Source organism: Cynocephalus volans, chromosome 1 (assembly GCF_027409185.1).
Source record: "Cynocephalus volans isolate mCynVol1 chromosome 1, mCynVol1.pri, whole genome shotgun sequence".
NCBI classification, from domain to species: Eukaryota; Metazoa; Chordata; class Mammalia; order Dermoptera; family Cynocephalidae; genus Cynocephalus; species Cynocephalus volans.
Genome location: NC_084460.1, coordinates 227,853,128 through 227,879,297, shown reverse-complemented (window position 1 = coordinate 227,879,297; position 26,170 = coordinate 227,853,128). Strand labels below are relative to the sequence as shown.

Sequence of the window (26,170 nt, the reverse complement as noted above, 5' to 3'; positions counted from 1 at the left end):
CTTCTGCTAATGCACTAAGAGGAAAGTAGAAGGCAGGAAGGTCACTCCTGAACAGACAAGAAAGAAGCAGGAGGGGAGGGAAGAAGGTGGGAGAAGGGTTAGATAGGGGGAGAGGGGAGGAGGAGGGAGAAACTCCTTTGTAGAAGGGGGCTCCCAAATCTGCTTCAAATGGCCTAGGAGTAATAACCCATGCCACCTTTCAACCCCCAGAGTAAACAGAAGTTTTGTGGGACCCACTGAGAAAGATAAGTAGCCCCAATGTGTTGCCGATAACAACCACACAGGGTGACCTTCCTTATCATGGTCCAAGCCTGTATTTATTTATTTTTCCAAGCCCTTTGCTTTACCGCTGGAGAAACAGAGACCCTGGGAGGCCGACTTGTCCAGGGGTCATGCAGCTAATTAACAGCAGGGCCAGACTTCCAGTAAGGGTCTGCGCCTTCCTCTGCTCTTCTCAGCCTGCCTCTCCTTTCAGATCAATGGGAGTTTTGGGCAACAACAATCAAACAAAACAGAGAAGTTAGGAAGACAATATCTGAGGCTGAAACAGGAGAAAGCCATACTGAAGGTTATTAGGGTTAATAACCTCATCTCACAAACAAATCTTTACACACTAAAGGAGCATGGTTTAGATCTAATTCTTTTTTGTTTTGTAAATGCTACTTGAATGAACCTTGGTGAAAAGACAGGTTTCACCTAAAAGGCAAACACTCAATCTGGAAGAGGGCCAGTGTGCCTCCATAAGAGGAACTATGGAAGCACAAATTTCTCCTAACAGTCATGCTTAAAAGAAACAATGCAAAATGTTGTGGTATAAAAAATTAAATAATTAAAAAATAGATGCCTGGTAAGCATAGACATTTTCTTCTTCAAATCAACCAATCAACCTTCAGGGTCTGTCATTTAGCAGACTACATACTTAAAAAACAAAAAGAAAAATATTAACAGAACCATGCCATTAAAGACGATCTCAGGGCCCCTGCACAAGCCTAGGTGAACTCTTCCAGAGCCCTGCACTTACCAGGATCACTGACCAGCTCTGGCCCAACGACATCCACGAAGCTACCCCTGATTTATCATTTGGGTCATCACCAACTTGCAGCGGCCTACCATGCCACTCGGAATACACAACCCACAGGGCAAGGACTGGCTGACACAGACTTTGGTATCACATCCCAGATACCCTGATCATCTATTTTGGGGAGCTCAGCTGTTTTGGAGATAGTTACATCTTCCACATTATTGGTCTTGAGTTAAGTGACAGAGGCTATTAAATACCTGTTGTAATTTTTTTCTTCTGGTTGCTGTTTTCTTCCATAAACAGCAACTCAAAGGAAAAAGCTTAAATTTGATATTCTAAAAGCTGCTCTGTGATCTGGAAGAACTTTAATCGATTATACCAGAGTGCAAACTAAGGAACCCCCCCCCCCACATATATATACACCAATCACAGCCTAAAATCCATAGCTGGAACCTGATATTCACAAACAGACCTAAAGACTGTGCCCATCAGAAGGGAGATGGTCAGAAACAGCAGCTATAGTAATAGGCTATACATCGGCCATATGTTCCAGAGAAGATTATCAGGCACACCTGACAGTAGCTATGTACTCATAAACAAACACCCCCACATCCAATTCTGGGAAAGGATGCATCGGGCTCTGGGAGCCAGGTGTTATTCAACGTTGGCATGATGTAACTACTTCCCCTTGTTCTGATTCTGTTCTCACCAACGAGTGCCTTATAATTTGGCTCCTTTCTTAGCCTGCCAACAGTGGAGAGAGTGTGTGCCGGTCCAGTCAACACAACTGTCTGGCTTGTTGACAGACATGATTCTGGGAGTAAATCAATAAACTGGCACTCTAGCTTTAACTAAAAGCTCTCGTGAGCTTTGTTAAAGGGAGTCACTTTGCCAAGTCCCATCCATTTAAGACATGGGGCATATTGAGTTTCTGACCCCAGTTTGAGGACCAAAAGGCAGACACTGATTAATTCCTCTATGGAAATGCCACTGTGTAGCAGACCTGCAAGGGCCGCCAGCAGGCTCTCCCCAAACGTCACCCTCTGCATCATCACACTTCCCTTCCTGTAGCAGCTTCAACTACTGTCATTTTTTCCCCAAAAGGGTGAACGTTGACTTGTCATAGGCGAGAACCAAATAAAAATGATGTAAACCAGCCTCCCAGACACAGTAATTCAGACCCAACTGATTAAATGACAAGCCCAACACACTGAAAAGAACCTGCCAGAAGCTATCAAGTCACTGCTAGAGAACAATACATGTGGTGACGAAGTACTTATGGACACATACCACAAAATAAATCATAAGAAGTAGCATCCTTTTTTCAGTTTAAACATTATATATTTAAATATTATAGACTGAAGGCACAGGTATTACTCAAAACACTGGCCAAATAGAATCCCTCAATTTCTGCCCCATAAAACTTTAGCCTCTATGAGGGAAAGTAGAACAAATATACAGTTAAACCAAATACTTAATAATAAAACTTTGAAAAAATAGAGAATGTCAGCTGTCCTTTCTTTAAATTATTTATACTTTTGAGGAAGAGAATGCAGGGGAGAAAGAGTAACATCTTTTCCTCACCCATAGTAAGGTTCAACACTAACACCCCTATAACAAAAGACCGATTAACAAGAGAAAAGCATAACAAAATTTATTCAACCAAAGTTTTACATGACACAGTAGCCTTCAGAAATGAAGACCCAAAGACCCAGGGAAAACTATATTTCTTGTGCTTAGGTTCCGTGAAGAATGGACAGCTGTGAAGAAGATTGGACAAAAATTGTAATAAATGGGGTAGGGGGAACTTAGCAAGACCTGTCTATTCAGATTCTTCCTGGCCTCTGGGTATAGGGAGAAGCCCTCTGGAATGACAGTCTTGTGACCTACTTTCAGGTGGTAAGTCAGAGAATTCCTTTATCACCATGCTTCAGGGGAGAAAGGCAAGAGGGGGCCAGAGTAGCCTTCTGGCTTCTGCAGTTTTCTCAATTGACAAGGTACCATATTTGGGGTACTGTGTTCTGAGCCTGGACAAGAGGAAAGACCAGCCTCTAGGTTACTACAGTGGAAATAAGTAAAAGAAAACTTCCTAGAATGTTCATTTAAAATAAAATAAAAGGTGAATATATGACATTACTCCTAGAAGGCCAATGACCTAACTCACCTAAATTTCCTTATTTTCTATTATCATTAGATACCTAAGTTGCCCAAAAGCCATACATTATTCCTTTTAAATTGACTATCAAAAGCTCACATTCACATCTGGTATTTCTACTTTTGCACATCAAGTATTTAGGGACAGGCACAATGTTGCCATGTTATGTTAGGATTCCGCACAGTGGGTTAAACTGGTGTATAAAATACAACAAAAATCACCCTAGATAAAGCAGTGAGATGGTTTCAAAACAAGAGAACATCTATTTCAGCTTGCAATCACAATGGCAATACTGTAACCATGGCCACCTCCTCTGAAATCACAGAACAGCATTAGCATTAAATTTTTCCTCTTCCAGAGTATCATACCACCTGTGTACACAATTTCAAGAAGAATCCGGGAGCTGACGGCAGGGACTATGTTTATTCTTTAATAGATACAAACAGAAGCCAGAACACAGGCTTCGGACTTACTCTGTTCTCAATATTTGCTGACAGATTTAACCAGGCTGCAATGAACACAGATGAGTGATTTCCTCCAAATCAAGCAATTAACCAACATTTATAGCAGCTTATATGCACAAAGAACATTCCTATATATTGTCATTCACAAGGAATGCAAGAAAACTCAGTAAAATCCATGTGATGTCAATGAGATACTAGGAAAGAAAATGTTACATTTAATAATCTCTTCATGTCCACATCTGAGTTAACCTTAAAATCTCAGGCCAGTTAGCCCAAATACCTAAACTCACATGCTTTGTGCACGCTGCACGCTTCAGTCAAACCATCAAACCATCCATCTGGCCTCAAAGCAAAACTGTGAACATGCCTCCTTTCTTTTGTCAAAATAAGTAATAAATAAAACCAGAGTGGCAATATTTATAAGTAAAATACTGGAAACTAAGTGGACATAATTAAGAAATATTTTTTTACTTCAGAGATGGGGAGACATTAAAAACATCCTCAATGTGAGGAACTTGAAAAGTTTTTTTAAAACTAGTTAGTTTGACTAAACAATAGCCATTGTGTTCTGTTCGACTAGTTCAGAACTTTTGTGTTAGCAACATTTAGCAGTTTATCAAAAGAAAGGAAACGGGTGGTGGTAGTAGGGGTCTGAAGCAGGCTACAAGATAAATAACATAGAATAGAGCAAACAAGAAAAAACAAAGCAGAACAGAGACCACAAAAAGAAACAAGGAGGTTAGCTAGAGGGACACTGGCTATTGGCTGGAATATCACGGAAAACCCTGCATTACAGAAGCTTCCTGAAACCAAGAGCCATGCCTCAACATTCTTTCAGAGATCCCAGGGGGCTGGGGAAAACCAACCCTTCACAAATTCTTGGAATTCCAGGATCCAGGATCTCTCTCATGGTGTCCCTCCCCCACCGCCCCCTGTAGTAGAAAAAGCCTAAGAATCAATGAAACTGGGAAAAGTAAGGGAATTTCTCTAGGATTCAGATGCTTCATACAAAAAAGGCAGGGGATGGAGAGGAGGGGGTTAAAACAACCAGAAAGGGCTGGCTGGTTAGCTCAGTTGGTTAGAGCACGGCTTATAACACCAAAGGCAAGGGTTTGGATCCCTGTACCAGCCAGCCACGAAAGAACTAAAATAAAAAATAAATCAACCAGAAAGCAATCGTGATAGTAAGTAAAGAATTGGCCTTTGGTTTTATTTAACTTGTATATCTGGAAAATATGGCACCATTAAGTTAAAATTCATTCTCTAAGACACAAAGGCCTCAAGCATTCAGTCTTCTTTAATCAAACCCTTCTACAAACTGAACCTCTGATTATACTGTCGCTTTCTTTATAAGTTAGGTTTGTCTTAAGCAAAAAAAAATTCAGATTTGAGTGAGTTATTAAAAGCATGAATTTACCATCAAAAGTTATGTGAATTTTTTAAAGTTCCAGGCATGAAGTTCGAATTCAAGTGCTTAAACTCTGATGCACAAAATTTTCATGGGAACTCACTATTATGATGAAATCACTTTCAACTTATGTTTAAAATATTGTGTAGGAAGATATACAAGTTGTTTCAGGAAGAGTTTCTTTAAAAAAATCTGACACTCTTAGGCCAATACTTAAAGTTGCTAGAAAATTACTATACACAAGTTTGTTTAAAGAAATTCTCATTTTGATAATTACTCAACAGAAAGAAAATTTCATTTTGGAGGAAAACATGAAGAAGCTACTTCCTTCTTAGTATAAGAACCATTTTTATATACCTCTGAAGGGATTGGCTTAGTCCAGCATTCAACACTACCTCCTCTGTAAAGTCTTCCCAGGCTATGGTGGTCAAAAGATATCTTTTCTCCAGTCCTGCATCCCATCTTGTACTGGTATGATTGTCCATCAAAATTATGGCGAAAAATGTTAAACTCTACAAGCCTCCCATGGAACTTAGCAATGCACCTTGTATATAACAAACACTAAATAAATGTCTTTAAAGAAATGACTAGCAGTGTTGTTATGTGAGGGAAATCAAAAATCAGTGGCAATTCTCTCCCATAATGTGTTTGGATTTCAGATTTCTTCTGGTACTAAGTACTAATCCACAAGCTAATAGCAAAAATTATCTGGTTTATATGTGAAGAACAGCACATTTACATAGCAGGATCTGTTCTAATATCAGGTCTTCAAAAGCACCAGATGCAGGAAGGTTTTATCTTGGTATTTCAAATATGCATACAGAAGGGATAAGTACAACGACAGAAAAGACAAAAACTGACACCAATACATTCTCCCTCAAACCAGCAAGGGCTCAGATAGGGAAATAACCAAAGACAGCGTACCTGCCAACAATCATTATGGCTCCCAAGCCAACAGTTATTGTGCAAGGTGGAGCTCCAGGATTGCAGAAGCCCCTGCACACCCTCAGGCTGTCTTCAGCTCCCTCTTATTTGGCTGTTCCACAACAAATCTTATTTCCGTACCCTAGTAGCAAAACACTCCTACCTAGAAGACAAGTTAACTGCAATATTATCACCATTACCATCACATAGATATTACAAAGATGTATAGATCTACTGGAGAAAGCAAAAGAATGTCACAAGTCCACTTCAAAACCCACCTAAGAATCTCCTCCTTAGAAGCCCCCTTAAGCTTATTTTAATTGCTTATACAACTGTTTCCTCCACTGGGCTGTGAGTCTCCAGATGGTCAGACTCTGTCCCAACCCCCACCTCAGCATGGTATATTTCTCATTTCAGCATCAATGGATGGTTGTGAAGAAACATTTTAATCCATATATAATTCTCAAAGGGAATGGTTGTACCTCAAAACAGACTGTCATAATTTAATACCCTCATTTAAAATGCAAGGCCCTGAGAAATGTAGAAACTTACCTTGGCTTATCTGGGTCAACATTGGCAGAAATAGGGTTATAACCTGATTTTCCAATTAAGGAATGAGCATTGGGCTAGCAACTGCAGTTTTTTTCATTCTACACACCTTTCTAAGTATCTACTCTGTCAAGCAACAAGGGACAAAGTCAAGTACAATATGACAGACGAGGGAGACAATAATGTTGACAAACATGGGAAGGAAACTAAAAAAGTCCAAGCCTCCATTTTCTCCATAAAGTAAAAAGGTGACAGAGATGCAGTGAAGGTTCAGAATAGCCTGTAGAGAAGGAGAGGAAGACAAGTACATGATTAAAAAGACAGCTGAACAGCTCTGACCACCCAACTCAATGATGACAACAACAAAAAAATCTGCTCTGACCACGTCAGCTAAATTGTAGTGTCTTGGGAAATCTGGGAGGAGCCAGTAGTCATGTCCCATGTACTGGAAAATGTTATCATAAGACCATTTTCACTTAGAAGCAGACATACTGGCACCAGAAAAGTAATAACATAACCTAGAATGCTTCTTGTAACCCCTACCCTAGATCCCTGCATATAGGATGTAACCTAGTAACACTGCAAATCTATACATCATGTAAAGCCAATAGAAAACCAATGTAATGATAAGGAGGGCTGTCCTCTTCTTACTCTCTGAGTCTTCCCTCTTCTTGTGATTATAAAATGCTAAGCTCTGCTGGCCCTCTTCAGAGCGCATTTCTCAGGGTGATCTGATCTATGCATTTTCTCAGTTGCAATTATCATATTGGCTCAATAAATCTGATGCTTTATATGTTCAGCCTCAGTTTCTTTTAGGTAGTCATCAGGCTACAGACCAGGCCATGGCACCAAATAATGAAACTCTGCAATTGCCTTCTCCAATGCTCAGCCCCAAGAAAGAACCATCCAGAAGATAGAGGACTGATCAGCCATTAGCAGTTCACAGCACAGGTGCTAATACAGGAGTGCTGAGAGTGGTGTATTGTGGAATCAATGCTGACAAAAAGGGGGTGACATCCTGAGAGGTAGAACAGCCAAAGAGAAAAGACATGGTGTCTCGAAGAAATCAAAGAACAAACACTGGGGAGGGAGGATTTGGTATAGGGACACAAAAATCAACCACATTGTATATTGATAAAATTAAATTGAATTTAAAAAAATAAAAACAGAATAAATGAAGTTGAAAAGAGTCTGGTTCTTTTAAATGAATTTTTAAATTTTTGATGTGAAACAATTCCAGACAACGACAATGCCCATAGGTTTAGTAAAGGTGGAACGGGGACGTAAATCCAAGTGTAACCTAAAAGTTCAGTCACCGAGCAACTACCTCCCAAGCCCTCAATGAACTGGGGGGAGGGCAGACAGAGAGGTGACCAGGAGAGCACAGAATACAAGCCTCAAAGAAAAGAGGGCTTTGCATGAGGGTGAGAGTATAGCAGTTATGGATCCAGCCGAGGAGAGCTGGGAGAATGCTAATATCAGCTCTGGGTCCCATCAGCCATGAGGCCAAAAGCTCCCAGAGAACCACATGGGGTTTGAATAGAAACCACTGTCTCTGAATGTGGTCTCATCCTTCTCGCACAGCTCTGTGAGGACGTGGCTAGGGCCACAGGATGCTTACCCATGTAAGATTTACAGTAACCAGAGACCCAAGTCCCAGTCCTCATTATGGAGGTTAGCTCCGTAACAACCACACTGAGAATTACATTCCTTTCTCCTTCCTGTTAAGTTTTTCTCTTGTATCATACAACAGGACTATGTTCCCAACTTACACTGACTACCTTCTTGATGTGTGGCAATCACAACTTCTCAAATAAAGGCAGGAGGCATTACATATATAAAGTGATTTCACCTTCCATGGACTTATCAAACAGGAACACTGCTCCTTTTCCTGCTGGACTGAATAATTTCCGGTCTCTACCTGTGGGCACTATAATTTTAAGGGGGAAACTTTATTTTTGTTCATAAGACCACTGTAGTCACAGATGATAAACCCTCACCACAGATGAAAAAGGAACACTTCAGAGGAGGCTACAGCATGGGTGATAAGCTCTTAATGTAAAGAGAGAAGAGACCTTGAAGATATTTTTCAAAAAGTGTTAAAAGGCACTCAATCAGTCAATGCCAGCTGAATGAAGTCTGGTATTATAAACCTAAAGAAATTAAATTTTTTAAATTGCACTGCGTCTGGCCTCAAAGTGAAAAAGGTCAGACCACTTCAAAGATGCCCTGTGAAAGGCAGCTATTCATTACAGAAAGATCTCTTGCTTAGGTAGCTGACAGATAGATCTTTCACTTAACACCCCAGAATATTAGACAACAAAATCTCTCCTCCACTTCTGTTAGTGACTTGCAATGACTCCTTGAGAAAGGTTATAACCTCTCCAAGCCCTAATGTCACTAGGACAGGTGTTCTCAATACCACACAGGTTTTTTAAACTCCCCAGGTGATTCTAATGTGTAGCCAGCAACACTTATTTACCACTAACCATATGCCAGGCCCGGCTGTAAGCACTTAACATACATATTTTAATCCTCATAACCATCCACTGAGAAGGGCACTATTAATATCCCCATTCTACAGAAGCACAGACAGGCTAGCACCTTGCCCAGGGTCACAGAGCCTAGTGCCCTTCTAGGCAGTCTCTGTACTATGTCTCTTTTGGATGAAAATGAGACCAGCTCCCAGGGGCCTGGTGAGAAGATTGTCTTTGGAGACACATCCCCACACACACTCCCACACACATACCACAAACACCCCTCCACCCTCAGAGTAGCATCCCATGCTTCAAATCTATCTTGAAATAGAACCTGCCTCCATTGAGAGACGCCTACTGCCCAGTCCTCAAGTTCTGCCAGGCATCCAACTAATCAGACTTATGTCCAACTACAGTGTTGTCATTGTGTGTGACCTAGAGGCACCATGCAAGAGAATACCTGCTAAAAGGAGCAAGCTCTTGAGTCCATCAGCCCACTGGGGAGCACACTGGGAGCTGGGCCAGAACGCTAATGGGGAAGACTGCCTGGGGCAGAAACCTTTGTGTCACACGGGCAATGCTTCCCCTATTCCTGACACTTACCTAGAAGTTAGGAACTGTAGTCAAGTGGAGTTCAAAAAGCCACCCTCTTTCACACTGACGGAATTGTATGAAACTTGTTGAAAGGTGATAGGATGCAGTGAGGAAAGGCTGGATATCCTCGATGTCTTTCTCTGGGCAATTTTACACAATCTAATAAACTTAGTAAGATTTTAACCTTGGACATCAAGTTCTCAATGAAATTAAAGTACGCTTGCAGTGATAATGCAGTGGAGAGCTAAATCAAATTCATACGAGCCCCACAGCATCATCTCCTCCCATAGCAAAAACAAACAATATCAGCATAGGCATCACTGAACTCTTATCTGAAATTTGTAAGGAAAACCATTCTTGGCCATAAACATTCAGTTGTAGTTAGGGAACATGAGCATGGACCATGGCTTTTTTATTAATTGACTCCAAACAGCTCCAAAATGGGAAATACCAGAGCTCCAGATGATAAAAGTCAAAGACAAGTCATGCTAGGAAACAAAAGCCAAATATGTTAAGACTTTATTTTTTTAAACGTTAACAAATCCAAGTTTAATGTTAACAATCTGTCCTTAAAGCAAGATGAGAAAGACACAAGGGTGCCATCCAAGGTAGGATTTTGTAACCTTTTCAGCGCTGTGGACTGTTTCAGCAATCTGGATCCTCTAATCTGAATGTTTCTGAATGGTTTTTCAGTAGAAAATATACTTGTAAGGAACATTAATTATATTGAAACACAGATATCAAAATATTTAAAAAGCAAATCTGATATGGTAATATGTGCTGAATGCACAAATATGACAGCAGCAGTTTTTAAAGCAGTGATGGGTATAAATGATACTTTAAACTACCCTCACAGTGTGACACAAAAATCTGTAATTTCTATGTGACAGGTGCTGCTCATGTCATGTGATTTGTTGCCCACTTTCATGCCTGAAACAAAGGCTACATTTTGGCTACATGTTAGTGAAAGTATGGGGCCGGCCCGTGGCTCACTCGGGAGAGTGCGGTGCTGATAACACCAAGGCCCCGGGTTCGGATCCCATATACGGATGGCTGGTTCGCTCACTGGCGGAGCGTGGTGCTGACAACACCAAGTCAAGGGTTAAGATCCCCTTACCGGTCATCTTTAAAAAAAAAAAAAAAAAAAATACATGTTAGTGAAAGTAAAGTTGTAAATATTTTTTTCTCCACTATTCATGTTCACAGACCTTCTCCCACCCACCCCCGAAGTCCATCCAATGACCTCAAAGGTAAAGGACCCTGACCCAGAGCATCAGACTGAGTAACTGCAATAGAACAATTACACAGACGGCCAAAAGCTGTGCTAATGGCTCAGGTGCTTATACAGAAATAGGAGTGTAGTTTTATCCCACTCATGGAACCACTGAAACTCAGAAAATTGAACAGTGACTTCCTGACTGGCACACAGTAGCAGGATCAAGTACTCTACACATGCACCACCACTAGCAATTAATACCAAGGCCCAAAATTAGTTTCATAGTAGTCTGTAAATATTTTACCTAACAGGAAAGTCCATCAGCACCAGTTACTAAGTCATCTACAATAACCAGGCCTGGAACTACAGGAGAAAGGCCTCCAGAAATTTACTGTGAGACAATGCACAACAACGGAAAACCCAGGTTTCGTATTTGAGACTGATGTATTTTATACACACTGTTGGCTTTATTGTTTTCTTGGTGCTCTTCTCACTCTTTTTAAAAGTATTTCTGGCCTGGCAACTCCAGTCTTCCAGGTAACTGCATCAGGCTTCCTAGTCAGGGTGGTACCCAGGACTTGGCCCCTCTCTCCTGCCAATACAGTCAGGCCAGTCCCCGGCTGTGTGCCCTAAATCAGAGGATGCCCACAGGAAGATAAACATAATTCAGACTCCAAAATACACGGACTTACCTTGGGCCACTGCCAGTTTCTCATGGATCCTGAGTAACTGAGACGGTTTTTGTTTGCATGGTTAGGAACTGCAACAACAGCTGCAGGAGCACAGTGCTCTTTCTAGACTAATAAAATCGCCTAAGTCTGGCTCACTATTTCAGCTGCGGCTGTCATCAAACTTCCCAGAAAGATGCAAGCCTCATGCAGTTCTAAAAGAGCTGGGATGATAGCTCTGAACTAACCTGGAGACATTCAAACCCAACCCAACAGCAAACAAACAAACACTTCAGCTTAGTTTTTAATTACAGAGTGATTCCTATGCATGGGAATGACAAATGTTATTTGTATGAGTCCCATAGAACTTTAATCAAAACTACGAGGCTCAAACGTTACACTTGAAGTTATGTCACATGCCACGTATGAGCATCAGATTTTTTTTTCTCTAAAACCCAGTGAAAGGTTCAATTAAAGCCCTCAGTAACTCTGCAGTGAAACCTTTGATCACCGATTCTGTCACCACTTCTCTTAACACATACAGACAGTATGAAATTTATCTCAGACCTAAAGAACAAAATTGGTATTGTGAAGTGGCACAGAAACCAAACATGTACATACATATACACAATGATCATTTTGGGGGGGGCAGGAAGAAGGGGAGTTTCAAAAGCTATAGTTTCTAAACTGAGAAAGTTCCTTATACATTCTTGTACATGTAGTACAGTTACAAAGTTATTTCCTAAATCTAAGTGTGTGGTCCAAATGCTTCCCTTTAAGGAAAAACAGACCAATTAGAACTCAGTAGAAAACAGACATGTTTCTTGAATGACTTTGAATTAGTGACAGTGGATGTGAAATTGCTGTAGATATAATGAAGATGTTCCACAGATGTAGTAAGTTTTCATGGTCTCGGCGAAACATCCTTCTGGTACAGCAAAATGTGAATCTGCAAAGCTGAAAATAATTTTTAAAATATATGATTCTCATTTTAATGCAGTAAAACTTCCCAGGCCAACTCTCTTCTGTTTTCTCACAAACCCAATAAAGCCCATATTTCAAAGGTACTGATAATTGAAAACTATAAAACCAATATTCATCTCCAACTGATTTATGACTTCTTATAATTATCTCCTTATCAATACTATAAATCTGTTAACATGTAAATCTTTTCTCCACAAATCCAACAAAAGCACAAAAAAATCAGCAGAGGTGGAGACACTTATTTCATGGGCATCATCTTGTTTAGTCCTTACAATGAGGTAGGAACTATAATTATCCTCTTTGAACAGATAAGGAAATTGAGACTTAGAGAATCTTAGCAGCCTGCTCCAAGTCACATCTTAACTCTTAACACCTCACTGCACTTCCTCCTTTGGAGGAAAGATGCCTACTAAAACCTTGCCTTGGCACCCTAAGCCTTGAATACCGAAATAAAATGACAAACAAGAACAAGTCTCTATTACAAAGCACGGGGCCTAAAGACAGCATCATAGCAAAACTGCAACGCTGTTCTGATAATCTAGTTTACTTAAAACTATATTACCATGTATTCCTAAACATTTTCACTTATCCTTCTGAAAGAGAAACTGGGTGCCATAATCCGAAACACCCCAATCCCAGTCCATTCTTAGCTTTTTTTTCTCTACACTATTTTCCTAGGAAAAATGATCTGAATACACACTTCAACTGATACCTCTATGCAGTGACTCACGAATCTGTATCTCCATTGTTTGACCTGTGTTACAGTTATAGTACTCTATTTCCAACTTGTTGACACCAACCCTGGCAAGACATGCTCAGCATGTCCAAAACCCAAACTCATCTTCCTCTCCCCCACTTACTAAAACCCATTCACCAGCTGGGTTCCAGGTTCCTGCTGAGAAGCACCCGCTCCTTTTAGTCCACCAGACTCAAAAACTCTACATCCTCATGGCCTTCTTCCTCATCTGTAAATAATTAATGACCATGTCTCCCCAGTTCCAGCTCCCCTCCGTCTCCCACATTCTGGAGAGGTCCTCACTGGCCCTCCACTGGACTACGCCAAAAGCCTTCAGGCTGATTTCTCTAACTTTAGGCCAGTTAAACATCAGAGTCGCCTGAAGGGCTTGTTAAAAAACACAGACTGTTGGGACCGATCCCCAGAGTTTCTGATGCCTTATGTCTGGGGTGCAGCTGAGAATTGTTGGGGTCCACACTCCCAGAACCACTTCTCCAGACACTCCTCCCCCCCTTTTCATGTCACTCACATAAATTCTTCCTGAATCCTTTCATCATGGGTCAGCGTCACCGTTTTATTTTATTTTATTTTTCTTTAAATTTTACTTTATCAATATACAGTGTAGTTGATTTTCATGTCCCTTTACCAATTCCTCCTTTCCCCACTTCCTCTCCCCCTCCCCCATCAACGTCTCTGTTCACTTGTCTTAACAAGTTTAAGGAATTGTGATTGTTGTGTCTTCTTCCCTGCCCTGTTTGTTTGTATATTTGTTTACCTATTTTTAGCTCCCACAAATAAGTGAGAACATGCAGTAAGCATCACCCTTTTTAAATCTGCAAATGTCGGCCTCTAACAACTGAGTTTGGACAGTAATGCCTCAACTCACCAAGGACCTACTGTGCCTCAGGTACATTCTCTCTGTCAGGCTTCTGTCAAAACAACCCTGCAAAGTACACGGCATTGCCCCAAATTTATAGGGCAATTTTTTGTAGGAAACTGAGACTTAGAAAGTTAAACAATTTCCAAATTCCACAATAACAAACTGGTTTTATATATTCATTAAAAGGAACCCTCTCCTTAGATAATCTGTTACCAAAATATGATGGAAAAGGGAGGACTATGAAGAAAAACAAAAGAGCATTTCCTTCTTCAAACAGGACAAAAAGAGGAGCCTATGAGGAAATGAAATATAGACCCATTTGTGTCACCATTTAGGGTTCATCTTGGTGGCCAGTTAGCTCGGTTGGTTAGAGAGTGGTGCTCCTAACACCAAGGTCCAGGGTTCAATCCCTGTACCAGCAGCTAGCTAAAAAAAAGCCCCCCAAAACGGGGTGAGGTGGGGTGGGGGGTACCCAAATCCATCCTCCCAAGATAAATTTAACAGAATTAAGAAAACTTTAGTAGACTCTGATTTAATTCACCTGCCTATACCTAAATAGCTTCCATATGGTTTTTGTAGATCATATCCTTATCTGTTCTAAAATAGTTTCAGTAAGAACTAATAAAAAATTAGTTCAATGTGTACTCTCTTTATCAAGGATTTTTCTTGAAAGAGCCTTTTCTGCTGCACATGAATGATTCAATCACCCTAAATGTCAGAAATCTGGAAGAGTTTATATATTCACACTGTCATTTATAAATGAAGAAGAGAGGCTCAATTATCAACTCCCACAACTAAACAGAACTTCCCCCAAAATGCCCCTAAATCTCAATCTGCCTTCCATTATGCCAATCCACTTGATGCTCACAAAAACCCATGACGGCAAGCAGGATCCCACTATTGTCTCAGGTCACCCTAACATCAGCTAATACACAGCTAATGCAGGAACCAGGGCTTGTACCCAGGAGGTGCCGCAGATGATACAGACCATTAAGAGTCACATAATTAGCACCAATTACATAAGAAAAAAAAATATCTTAACAGATATAAACTTGAATAAGACCAGTTACTTCCCTCAAGATCAATCTACTTGACAGAAGTCTAAAAACAGCACTGTGTCCTATGGAAACAGAGCAAGACAGGGTGGCATGGCACCAATGGCAAAGATCCTGGAGTCAGGCAGACCAGCCACGGGTTTAAATCCCAACTCTGCTGTGCTTTATTTGCCCCCTAACCCACGGTCTGTACTTAATCTCTCTGAACCCTAGATTCCCCACTTTATGACAGAGATGATATACATCAGAATAACTGTGAAAATTATAAATCACACCAGTGCCCAGAACTATGCCCAGCATGAAATGTGTACTACAAAAATGGTCTTAATTGACTTATTACTATACCTGCTTAAATAGGATCATCTATAAATTTTAAAGCCCATAATAATTAAATGTTAGTGAAATGACTTAAATCTGCCTTTTTCTTTATTTAGGAGATTAAAATGATAGGATTTAATCGCCAATTAAAGTATGAGGCTGAATGAGGGAGGGGTGAAGGATGAGTCACCACTTTCTGGCTTGAGTGACAGGGTAGAAAGTAGTGCCAACCACCAAAATGGAAAACACAGACAGCATGGGGGTGAGGGGTTTGAAGTGGGGGGCAGGAAGCAGGCGATAATTAGGGGAGAAATGAGTTTCGTTTGGATATCCTAAGTTAAAAGTACCTGTGAGTCATCCACGTAATGTCCAAGGAAAGTGTTTGAGAGGAGGGTGAACTCAGAGAGAGACTAGGGGTGGGTGTCATTAACGTGTGGGTGGTGGCTGAAGCCGCGAAAGCACTGAGGTCTCCCAACAGGGCTGAGCAGACTAAAAGAAAACCACCAAGGACCAAGTCCAGGGAACACGAACATTTAAGGACAGACACAGCAGCACCTAGAAGGAAAGAAAAGAGGGAAAAACGAAGCAACCAAGAATGGTGCAAAGGAACCCAGAGGAGAAAGTTTCAAATGAGGAATGGTCAGTAGTATCAAGTGCTACAGATAAGTCATGTCAAGGACTAAAAGGTGACCACAGGGTTCAATGATCAGAGGCCACTTGTGACGTTAACAAGAGCAGTTTCTTGCTGAGTCAGGCAATGGAGACCCCATGACAGGTCATCCGTACGGTCCCTCCTAACTGTAAAATTCTTTAACTTCAAAACTGAAACTCACCATTCTCCATTAAACACATCAAATTAATAAAACCTCAAAAATAGCAACAGATTGCAAGGTTTTCTTTCATAGCAAGGGAATTTGCAAGAGAAAGACATAGTCAAAAACCACAAAACCATTTAACATGATCTTTGCTATTAAGCTATCTACTTCCTAAAGTTGGTCCCAGGGAAGGAAAAAAATTAGCTAATTCTGTGCCACACAAAACCTGGAGGGGGGTGGGGGGGATGTGTAAGTTACTAAATAAATTTCCTGTCCGATAAATCTCTAAGAGCAGTACACTTAAAGTGCTATTTCAATGGTACTTTGAGAAATAAGTTACCACAGGTAGAAAGGCTTGGTTTCAATACGCAGATCTCTTCAAAAATTCCACTGAAGTAGATTTCCACCTGGATTTCTAAATAAGCCTAAATTCTTGTTGAATTTAGTAAATTGCTCTTCAATGTCATTTTTTGCTTTCTTTGTATATTTACAACTGTAGAAAATGTTGTCCCATGCAATTTTAAGTTAGAGTTATAAAATGGTTTTTCAATACATGATAGGACACAACAAGGGAATGTTTGGTTTGGCAGTATAGACTGGTTAAACTAGTCAGTGGAGTTCAAAAAAATTCCCCCAAACATCTGTCCAAGCTAAGAAAGAGTTTTTTGTTTTTATGTCTACTGCAAATACAAATATTTTTCAAGAAGCTAAACATCTCAAATGTTAATAACTAGAATCATCATCCATACATAGCAAAACATTTGAATACTTGAGAATTCTGAAATGTGTTCCCCTAAAAACACTACTTATTCTTTGTAGGCATCATTGAATCCACTTAAGTAGTTGATTTCTTCAGACCTTCTGGTCACTATTTTTATGTATCCTTCCAACTCTTTATCATATGTGGCTATCAGTCTCAATTAGTGACACACACCACCACCTCTTGTGGAGGGATAGATGATGAACAGACAGATAGATAGTAGGACTCGCCTCCCCCAAATTCTAGTCCAGCATACCTGGGGTGACTCCCAGTATCCTAACTGTTAAAGCTTCACAGGAATTCTCATATGCACTCCGTTGCCATGCCCCTGTTGAGAAGGTCTGCCTTTTGGCAGGATTCCCCTGCCAAAATTTCACAATGTGGCCACCACTCTTTTCCTCATGGATGAGTTGGGTGTGGCAGGAGGGGTGAGTACAGAAAATAAAATCCTGCTGGCAAGTCACACAGGACAGGTGGCATAGCACACGGGCACATCACATGAACATTTCAAGAACTCACAGAGGTTTGTAACCTTGCTTCCATCCCCTCTGGCGGAGCATTTCCAACACCCACAGAGAAGGGATACAAGGTGAGAGTCTTCAGGGCCCCCATCCCATCAACCACTCTGTCCTGGATACCCTGGGAAGTCCCAGCTCGCTGCCTCAACTGTGAGCAGCTGAGCATAAATAACCCCAGTCCTACAAGCTGCACTCCCAGAACATTGGATTGGAGACTCCATTCTCAGACAGCCAAGGAGAGAAGGGGACTCCTACCCCATGCCACACACTGGAGACAGGGAATGCAAATAAAAAGATGACTACAACAAAGACCTCACCCATTAGGAGCCTCCAGTGTCAAACCTCTTGAAGTAGGTATTTTTGTTTCACAACTTACACATAAGCCTACAGCAGGGGAAAGTGACAGCACAGGTTTAGCAACTTTCCTAAAGTTCCTAAAACCACACTACTAGAAAATCTTCCTCGAAACCCAGGGAGAGGTGGGGGACCACACAATTTAAGAACAGACTGTAGAACAGGCCAGAGACAGAACCTAAGCCAGCTTTAACTGACATGACCCCTAAAAGCCAAACTTATGAAGAGCTTCTGAGGTAAAGCAGGTTGTAAACGTTCCCTTATTTGTCTGTCTCCTGGGAGCTTGAAGGAGGCTTCTAATTAAACTTTACAAAGTTTTTCATGGGGATTGAGGGGCAGGATAATGGCAGTGATTTAAAAAAAAAAAAAACATAGCCAGTATGACTTTATTAGAAATGAGAAACTTTTATCACTTGTACTTCTGTGTATACAAAATGTTAGCCCAGATATTAAGCCATTCAGTCAACATATATTAAATGTTTTCAGTGGGAAAGTACTGTGCTAGACACCATAAAAAGACCAAAAAACTCTGAAATGGGCACAAGTCAATAAAATTAGAAAAGCTTTGATAGAATGTGCTGAAGCTTCCACATTATTAATAAGAGTGCCTTAACAAAGTAAGACACTGTTTTCTTAAAAGTAATTCTTGAGTGTCTTTGAATAAAAACTTTACTTTCAAAGCCCCCAATTTTCAGAGAGTAACATGTCTCGGAACGCTGGATCTGTCAGAGTATGGATTCTGTACTAGCACGTCTCCCCAGCCCACTCTCCTCTCCTCACCCCAGCCTCCACTTGCTTGCAACTCAGAGTGGCTGTCTTATGCTCTCGGGGGCACTCAAAGTTCCTCCGGACAAGCCGATCACAGAAAGCCGGCAAGAGAACTGGGAAAAAGAAAACCTGTCAGCACGCTCACCCTATTGAGACAAGCAGCACAGTGTTGATAAAACCAGCTCTGACCTTCCCAAAAATCCCAAAGCAGCAGTGATGGAAAGGAAGAACACACCAGCATGTACATACTGTGATGCCCAGGTCAGCAAACCCAAGAGCACTCATTTCCTTGGATACCATGTCCAAGCTGACACGGGACATCTCCTGCAAGCCCCCCACCCTGCCCCGTCTTGAGCAAGGCACCAAAGTGTCTGGTTTACCTCCACGATCTCAGGCTTCCTCTTTATGTGATACTAATGAGTTTGCAGCCCAATCCACAGTGAAATGTTTTAAAGGTTCAGATAATGATCCAAGAACCTCTCTCAAACCTTTAGGGTGCTGAAGTCCTCCGAGCACCTCCTTCCCACGTTTCCTGCCTCAACCCTCACGAGTCCCAGCTTTCTAGACAACTCACCATTCCCGAACATGCCACCCCACTTCACGCTTTGCTCTCCCTCTTCCCTCATCCTGAAACACTCCTCCTCCACTCTGAAAATTAGTCATCCTCCAAGCACAGAGTAACTATCACCTGTGTGCCTGCCCCACCCCCCCACCCCCACCCCCACCCCATCTCACCGAGCCTTCCTCCGCCTTCAAAACACCTGGCAGGCACCTGTATTCAGCATTTGCTTCACTCTACCTTGACCTCCCCTCCTACCAGTTTCTCAAGGGCCAGTCTTCCCTGACGTCGCCCCCCTTCCCTGCTCTTATCACATGTAGAAGCGGATGCTCAATGCACGCTTGCTGATAGAGGGATTCCAGTCAGAGGTTCCCCATGACTGACTCAGAGCCTATTTCCCTGAGAAACATTCTTTTTATTGCCACTCTTGCCCTGGAAAATGTTCTTTTTCAAAGGTGCTATCCGTGCTCAAACACACCAACAACTAGGCTCTTGCCCAAGTCAATTGTGCTGGGGCTTCACTGCCAAAAAGGAGGACAGAATCATGTGGAGTCACGTTTGGGCCAACAAAACCACCTTGGCAGGGCATCAGGCTACTAATAGGTTTGTGCATGCAGAGGCTGGGTGGAGGCCTTTCTCCCCTTTAAGTCTGTTTAATGAGGAGCTTTAGAAGACATGCCCCTCTTACCCACCAGGACTTCAAAGATGAGAATGGAGCACTGGAGCTTTTCTCTGGAAGGTAACCAGGGACTGATAGAGGGGACAGGTTCAGTCTTCCCCCGACTTAAGAGACAACCGAGATATTCGAGCAGGATGCAGAGGAGAACCCTACGTGGACCAGGTGGTCACCCCCCATGTTTACTGTTTCCTCAAAAAGGCCTCAGCTCATGTTCAGCAACAGCCCGCAAATGCTGTCAGGACTCCCGAAGGCCTGGGTTTTTCCTACAGCCCTTTGCTGACCTTGCTGGCGTAGTATTTAAGCATTCACTGCAGGACAGCACCACCTGGTGAACAGTGGCTCAAATATCTGAGGTGTCCTCCTATGATACACTCATAAAAGGGATCACCTGCTTCTTTACAAAGGGTTCTGGCAGCCAGGAAGGGAATCCGTCTCCCAGCTGCTGCAAGTCCTTCAGCCAAGCCTCTTTGCATAAAGCACACCTCAGCAGAAAAGGCAGGCTTCTCACTTGTCCCAACAGCAACCAACAGACAAGCACAGAAAAATAGCCATAGACAGAGCCTCTGTCAGACAGGGACCCACGGACGTGTGCGCACCCTTCACATTAAATCAGTAACAGCTTATGTACACACACTTCCTAGTCTCTTCGCCACCCAGAGCAACCCGTTTAGAACAGTATGCTGTAAGGACAGAGGGGAAATCCTTTCTGAGTCTGACTACAAAGACACCAGTATAAATTACAGTTACAGAGGTCCCAAGGGAAGTGGCTTTCTGCAAGAAAAGGACTGTCCCTACAAGCCTGTTTTTGCGGTGATGAGATCACAGGGTTTAGTTTCTGTATTTGGTCCTACATGGGTTTTAAGGGCCTTATTCAGTAATTACAGAAAGGAAAAAGGGAGGTCAACAAGACCAGAGGAACTGAGTGGCGTTTAAGATACTTATAACTACGGTTAGATCGCCTACCAGATTCAGAAGAGAAAATACGCCCTGAGATTCTTTTTGCCTTTCAGAATTAATTTTAGATTAGCAAAAAAATCATGGAACTTTTCACTAACCTGTTTTGGCATTCCTCCATTCAAATGTCTTTTTCAATGTACAACCCAATATTTGGGTCCAAAAAAGTTTTAAAACAAGCATTATGCCACAAAATAGTCTCATGTAAAATGTATAAGATGACAAATACACTTATTGGAGGAGTTTTTACAGAAGAGATTAAATGAATGAGGACTCCAACTGCCTATCACTTGCTTTTTATTTTCAGATCTAATTTCCAACTGACTCCTTAAAAAACAAAACAAAAAACACCTTAAAATACTTTTAAGGAAAATTATTAGGGTTTACCTCCTGGTCATCACTTTCTTTCAAAAATGAACAGAAACTTCAAAGTTGTTTATCCAACAGAAGTAAGAATTCATCAAAACATTTTTTTCTCTGGAGTATCCTCCTAAAAACCTGTCATTGGGCCACCTCAGACCACAAAACAAAGACTGCTGTTCATGGACCATGGATTCCATGTGACAGTACAAATCCTCTGGTCGTACTGGGTCTACAGCTTTGCATATTCCCTGACTAGAAAGTGGGGCCCAGAGGGGTTAAACACCAGATGAGGCCACTCAGTCACAACCCCTGGTACAGGTGAGTTCACGAGGAGGTTCAAGTCACACTTAACTGCAACAGAGTGGAAAACAATACCACAGAAATCCTAATACAAATAAAAGAAAGCTCTTGTTTTTGTTTTGGTTCATTTCTGAGTGCTGGTGCTTGACAGAAAGGTGGCTTAAATAACACAGGAAGACAGGGAGGAGGAGAACTTGGATGGGGATTCCTCACGCATTTGGGGCTTGAGTGGCAAAAGGCATTATTAAAAAATACCTATCTCTACTATAGTCCTGCAGCTGCCATTTCCTTGAGACAGGTGTCCTGCTTAGTACTGGTATACCTATCAACTACGCTGAGGTAGTTTTTAATCCCAACTGCCCACGAGAATCACTTGGGGAGCTTTAAAAACCCCCATGCCCAGGGCTGGCCGGTCAGCTCACTTGGGAGAGGGCGGTGCTGGTAACACCAAGGTCCTGGGTTCAGATTCCTGTACAATGACAGCCACCAAAAAAAGAAAGACTTCAGTGCTCTTTGGGCTGGCTGGTTAGCTCAGCTGGTTAAAGTGCAGCCTTATAACACCAAGGTCAAGGATTTGGATCTCTGTACTGGCCAGCCGCCAAAAGAAAAAAAATAAATAAAAGTCTGATGCCCAGAGAATTAAAACAGAAGCTCTGAAGATGGGGCCCAAACTCTGGTACTTTTTAAATCTGACCAGCCAATTCTAATGCATGGACAGAATTGAGAACCACTGCCCCTGACCAATCCTCAGAGTGTTTCTTTTGTCCTCTTGGAGAGGAGGGTGGGAAATATTTATGCCTCAAAAAAGGGGGGAGGTAGAGAACATATGGGCCAGGGGAGGAGCTGGAGGAAGTTTGAAGTGAATGACAACTTGCAGGTAATGATCACTGCGTGAGTGCAAGGTGTGGCCTAGGGGCAGACTGGGTCAGTCCCTAGGTAATCCTGGCACAGCACCTGGCAAAGTTTGGTTGCTTTGGCAGGTGGAGGCAGAGACATGAGGTAGCAATTCAAAGCTCATCTATAAAGAACATTCCTATGTTGTGTTTACTATGTGAGAAATGATTATAATGGTTTTCCTATGTGAAGAAAGAATCTACTAACCCACTGCATTTACCACTATGATTTCTCCTGTTCTTGGTGTTATCAGTACCATGTTCTAACCAACTGAGCTAACCCCTCAGTCCCTCACCTGTTCTTCTAATAACAGTACTAACAGGGTTGGTTTTCTTTCACCGAGGACCCATATTTTCTTGCTTACTAAGTCTTACAAAGCACACACTCACTGTAGAATAACTACATGGAGTTACAGTGCCTGAAGAACAAAGCTTTCCTGGTATAAAACCAGTGGGCACATATTGTTGAACCTGAACTTGATTTCATGAGCATCACGATGCTTTCAGATGTGACAGTGACTGGATAAAAAAGAATCTGGTGTGAGGAAAATGGAGACAGAATGGTCAGGCTCCCTTACCTCCTATCTGGCTAAGCATGACTCAGCATGTCTGTTTTAAATACGTTATGTAAGAGTGGTATAACTGCGCCCGTGTGCCCATGTGTTCATTGGCTATCTGACTCTAGTATAAAAGACAATGGCTCTGATCCACTGGGGGCCTGAGCTCACATCCGAATAAGGTATGTTAACCTTGCCAATGGCTCCCAGAATCTTTTTCCAGCTACCTAGTTCGCCAGCTGCACAGGATGGGTTTGAAGGGTCTGTGACCCAGTGTTGAGAAAATACAGGAAAATGGTCAGGACCCCTCAGATGGTCAGAATCTTGCCAAGTATTTGACGTAAACATGCACATGCACCCAGGTGTCCTGGGCTATGGACTTAAGTATAAAGGACAAGTGGCTCTGATCCACAGGGCCCCCCCCCGCCTCCAGGATGCCCCCAGGGGGCCATGGGGAGGCCACTTCTGCTACTAGAGGATGTTGGTGCAAGCTGTTGCTGCCACTGCTCCCGGAAGAACCCAAGAGGCCACGGCCACTGCTGCTACTGTTGCTGTAAGCTACTGCTGAGGACTGAGTTTGTGTTGTCTGCCAATGGCTCCCAGGATCTTTCCCAATTACCTAGCATGGACCTGTGTGTGAGGGATCTGGTGACCCAGCCTGGCATGTAAGAGGGTCTGAGCCCTAGCCCTGACAATACAATTAGCTATGATGGCAGGAGTCCGACAGTAGCCCTGGCCATAGTGTAGCTATTGCAGTAATCCAACAATTGGCGTAGTTACGTAGCTATTCCCCTAGCTTTACACCCAGTCTGACACCCGGGTTCTGGGTGAAGGATGAGGGCTGAGGGAACATGAGCTCCAGCTAAATTGCTAATTCTGTTCTCACTCTCATGTTCCTTAATTTCTTAGGGCTATCTGCTCTTCTGCTAAAAAGTAACAAATATCAGGCTGTTCAACTTGGATGCCTCCTTCCCAGTCTCTGTCTCTCATGGAGAATTAATCAGCATTAACTTATCCATCCTTTACCAGTGTTTCCCAAAGTGTATCCCATCTGAACCAGAGTGAAGTGGCCATTCCTGGATGGCACCATAGGCAGTCATCACACTGGAGCCCAAGAGTCTGCATGTTAACCAACCACACAACAGCCTGTGAACCAGTCACAAACCCTCCTCAATTCCTGCTTTGAAACGAGTTCCTCAGATGTGCTAACTCTCTCCCTAACCTCCACCACTTCCTAACTGGGGTTTCACAAGCTTGCCCTGCTCCCTGGTTTCCTGATCAGCTATCTCCAGTGTATGCGACATGGCCGTTTACCCAAACTCCAGCACTTTGGATCCCAGCACTCCCGGCTCCAAGTTCCTGACTTAAATCACTCTTATCTGAACTCATACAGGATGCAAAACTACTACTTTGAACTGAGTGTTTCAGGTCTGTTAGTTCTCTCTCCCAACCAAACACTGAGCTTCTTGATGACAAGCTCCCTGACATCCTGGGAATCTTCCACAGGGCTTAGGGTATTGTAGGTTTCAAGAACAGTGGTTGACCGACAGGCCACGCCCTTGACTCATCCCTGAGTTTCCCTTCCTCTCATTTTCCCCGAGAAAATTTTTCACTCTGTCTGTAACAAAATTGATTCAAGCAAGAGTATGAGGGGAAAAGGAGGAAGCCTATGAAAGACAGAAGTCATAAGCTGCAACCTCAACTTAACCAGAAAACAGCTAGGAACCAAGAAACAAGTCTTCAAAGCTGCCAAATCTGCGCCTAAGTTCATTCACAACTCAGAAAAGAACTTCCCAACCTCCCCTCGCCTCTACCCAACACCTCTTCCCAGGCCCGCTTTTAGAGCCCTTTTACTCGTAGACACTATTCTAACAGAAGGGAATATTTAGTTTCCCAGACCACTGCAAATTAAGAGGGTGGAGGGTGAATGCTACATCAAGGCACAAGTATAACCCTGAGAAGTTATGACTGACAGGAGCAAATCTGTAAAATCCAAAACAGTAGATTACAGACCCTTATAGTTTAAATAGCCCTTCAATCCCCCCAAATGCCCAAAGACATCAAAACAAAGCACACTTAGTGGCTCTGAAAGATGACCCTGGACACCAAGAAAAGGTTATTTTGTTTTCAGGCGGTCTCTGCCACTGTATCCTAGAGAGGTGTCCACATGACCAACCTTGGTCCCTAAGACCCCAATGTCCTCACAAGCAGGCATGGGCACTGCATCCAATGACAATGTGCTGTCTCTCCATGTGGTCTCCACACGACTGAACAGCAGGACAGGCTTTCTCAAAGGTAGCACTGCCATTCTGATTGGAATCTTCCCTCTGGCTACTCCCACATCCATCACTTCTCATCCACCTTTTCTTATGGTATTTTGTGAGTAAAGCTCCTCAGCAGATTATAAGCTTCTCTGAGCAGAGGGACTACATCTCTGTACTAATGACAAGCCCCCACCTCCTCCTAAAGTGCAGCTGAAGCCTGCTGACTGTTGGCCTGCTCAATCTTTCCAGAAGCCCTGGGGCCACATGACATTAGGAAAGGGTGCATTTAAATGAATTAAAAGAGCCTGAGCATTTCTATAGTCTGTAAAAGGATTAAGTTTCCTGCTTTCCTAAAGTTAATACAAGTGGTTTGTTTAAATGTTAGGATTCTGTGATCAATGAGTTTACCTTGGAAGCTAACATGTGTAGGATAGAGCCTATCAATCAATTCTGCAATGCTGCGTGTGCCCATGTGAACCACAGTCCAGGGTGGATTTTCCCTTGATCTACAGCAACCTAACCTCAAATAACTTCCATCATTCATCAACTCAGAACTGATTATTGGATGACTTCATATTTACTTCTTGACAAACAGTAGCATTCAAAAGCACTGATTTGCTTCAGGTTTGGTAAAGAGAGTAATGAATTTAACTAGTAGTTCTGTAGCATAAGGTTATAATTTACACTTGGTTCAAAGAATTTTTTTGTCTAAAAGGAATTAAAAACTACATCTACTTCCAGATTCACAAAAGTAATTCTCAGTTTCATTTCAAGCTCATTATTGAATATGCTCCTTATGCTCTAAGACCTGTTCATTTACAAGCAGGCTAAAATGACCTACCAGGACACTGAAAACCTCTATGTTTAGGTCTAGTCTCAGGATTTCCAGGCCAAGCCTGTTGTTTTCAGTGTCTACAGCCCTTCCTTCCCCACAGCT

General features: G+C 42.3%; 1 protein-coding gene across 3 annotated transcripts in view; it reads right to left on the bottom strand.

The window, feature by feature from the left end:
- TANC1 (tetratricopeptide repeat, ankyrin repeat and coiled-coil containing 1) overlaps positions 1–26,170 on the bottom strand; it is a 215,978-nt gene that overhangs the window by 145,325 nt on the left and 44,483 nt on the right. The gene's annotated exons all lie outside the window — the stretch shown is intronic.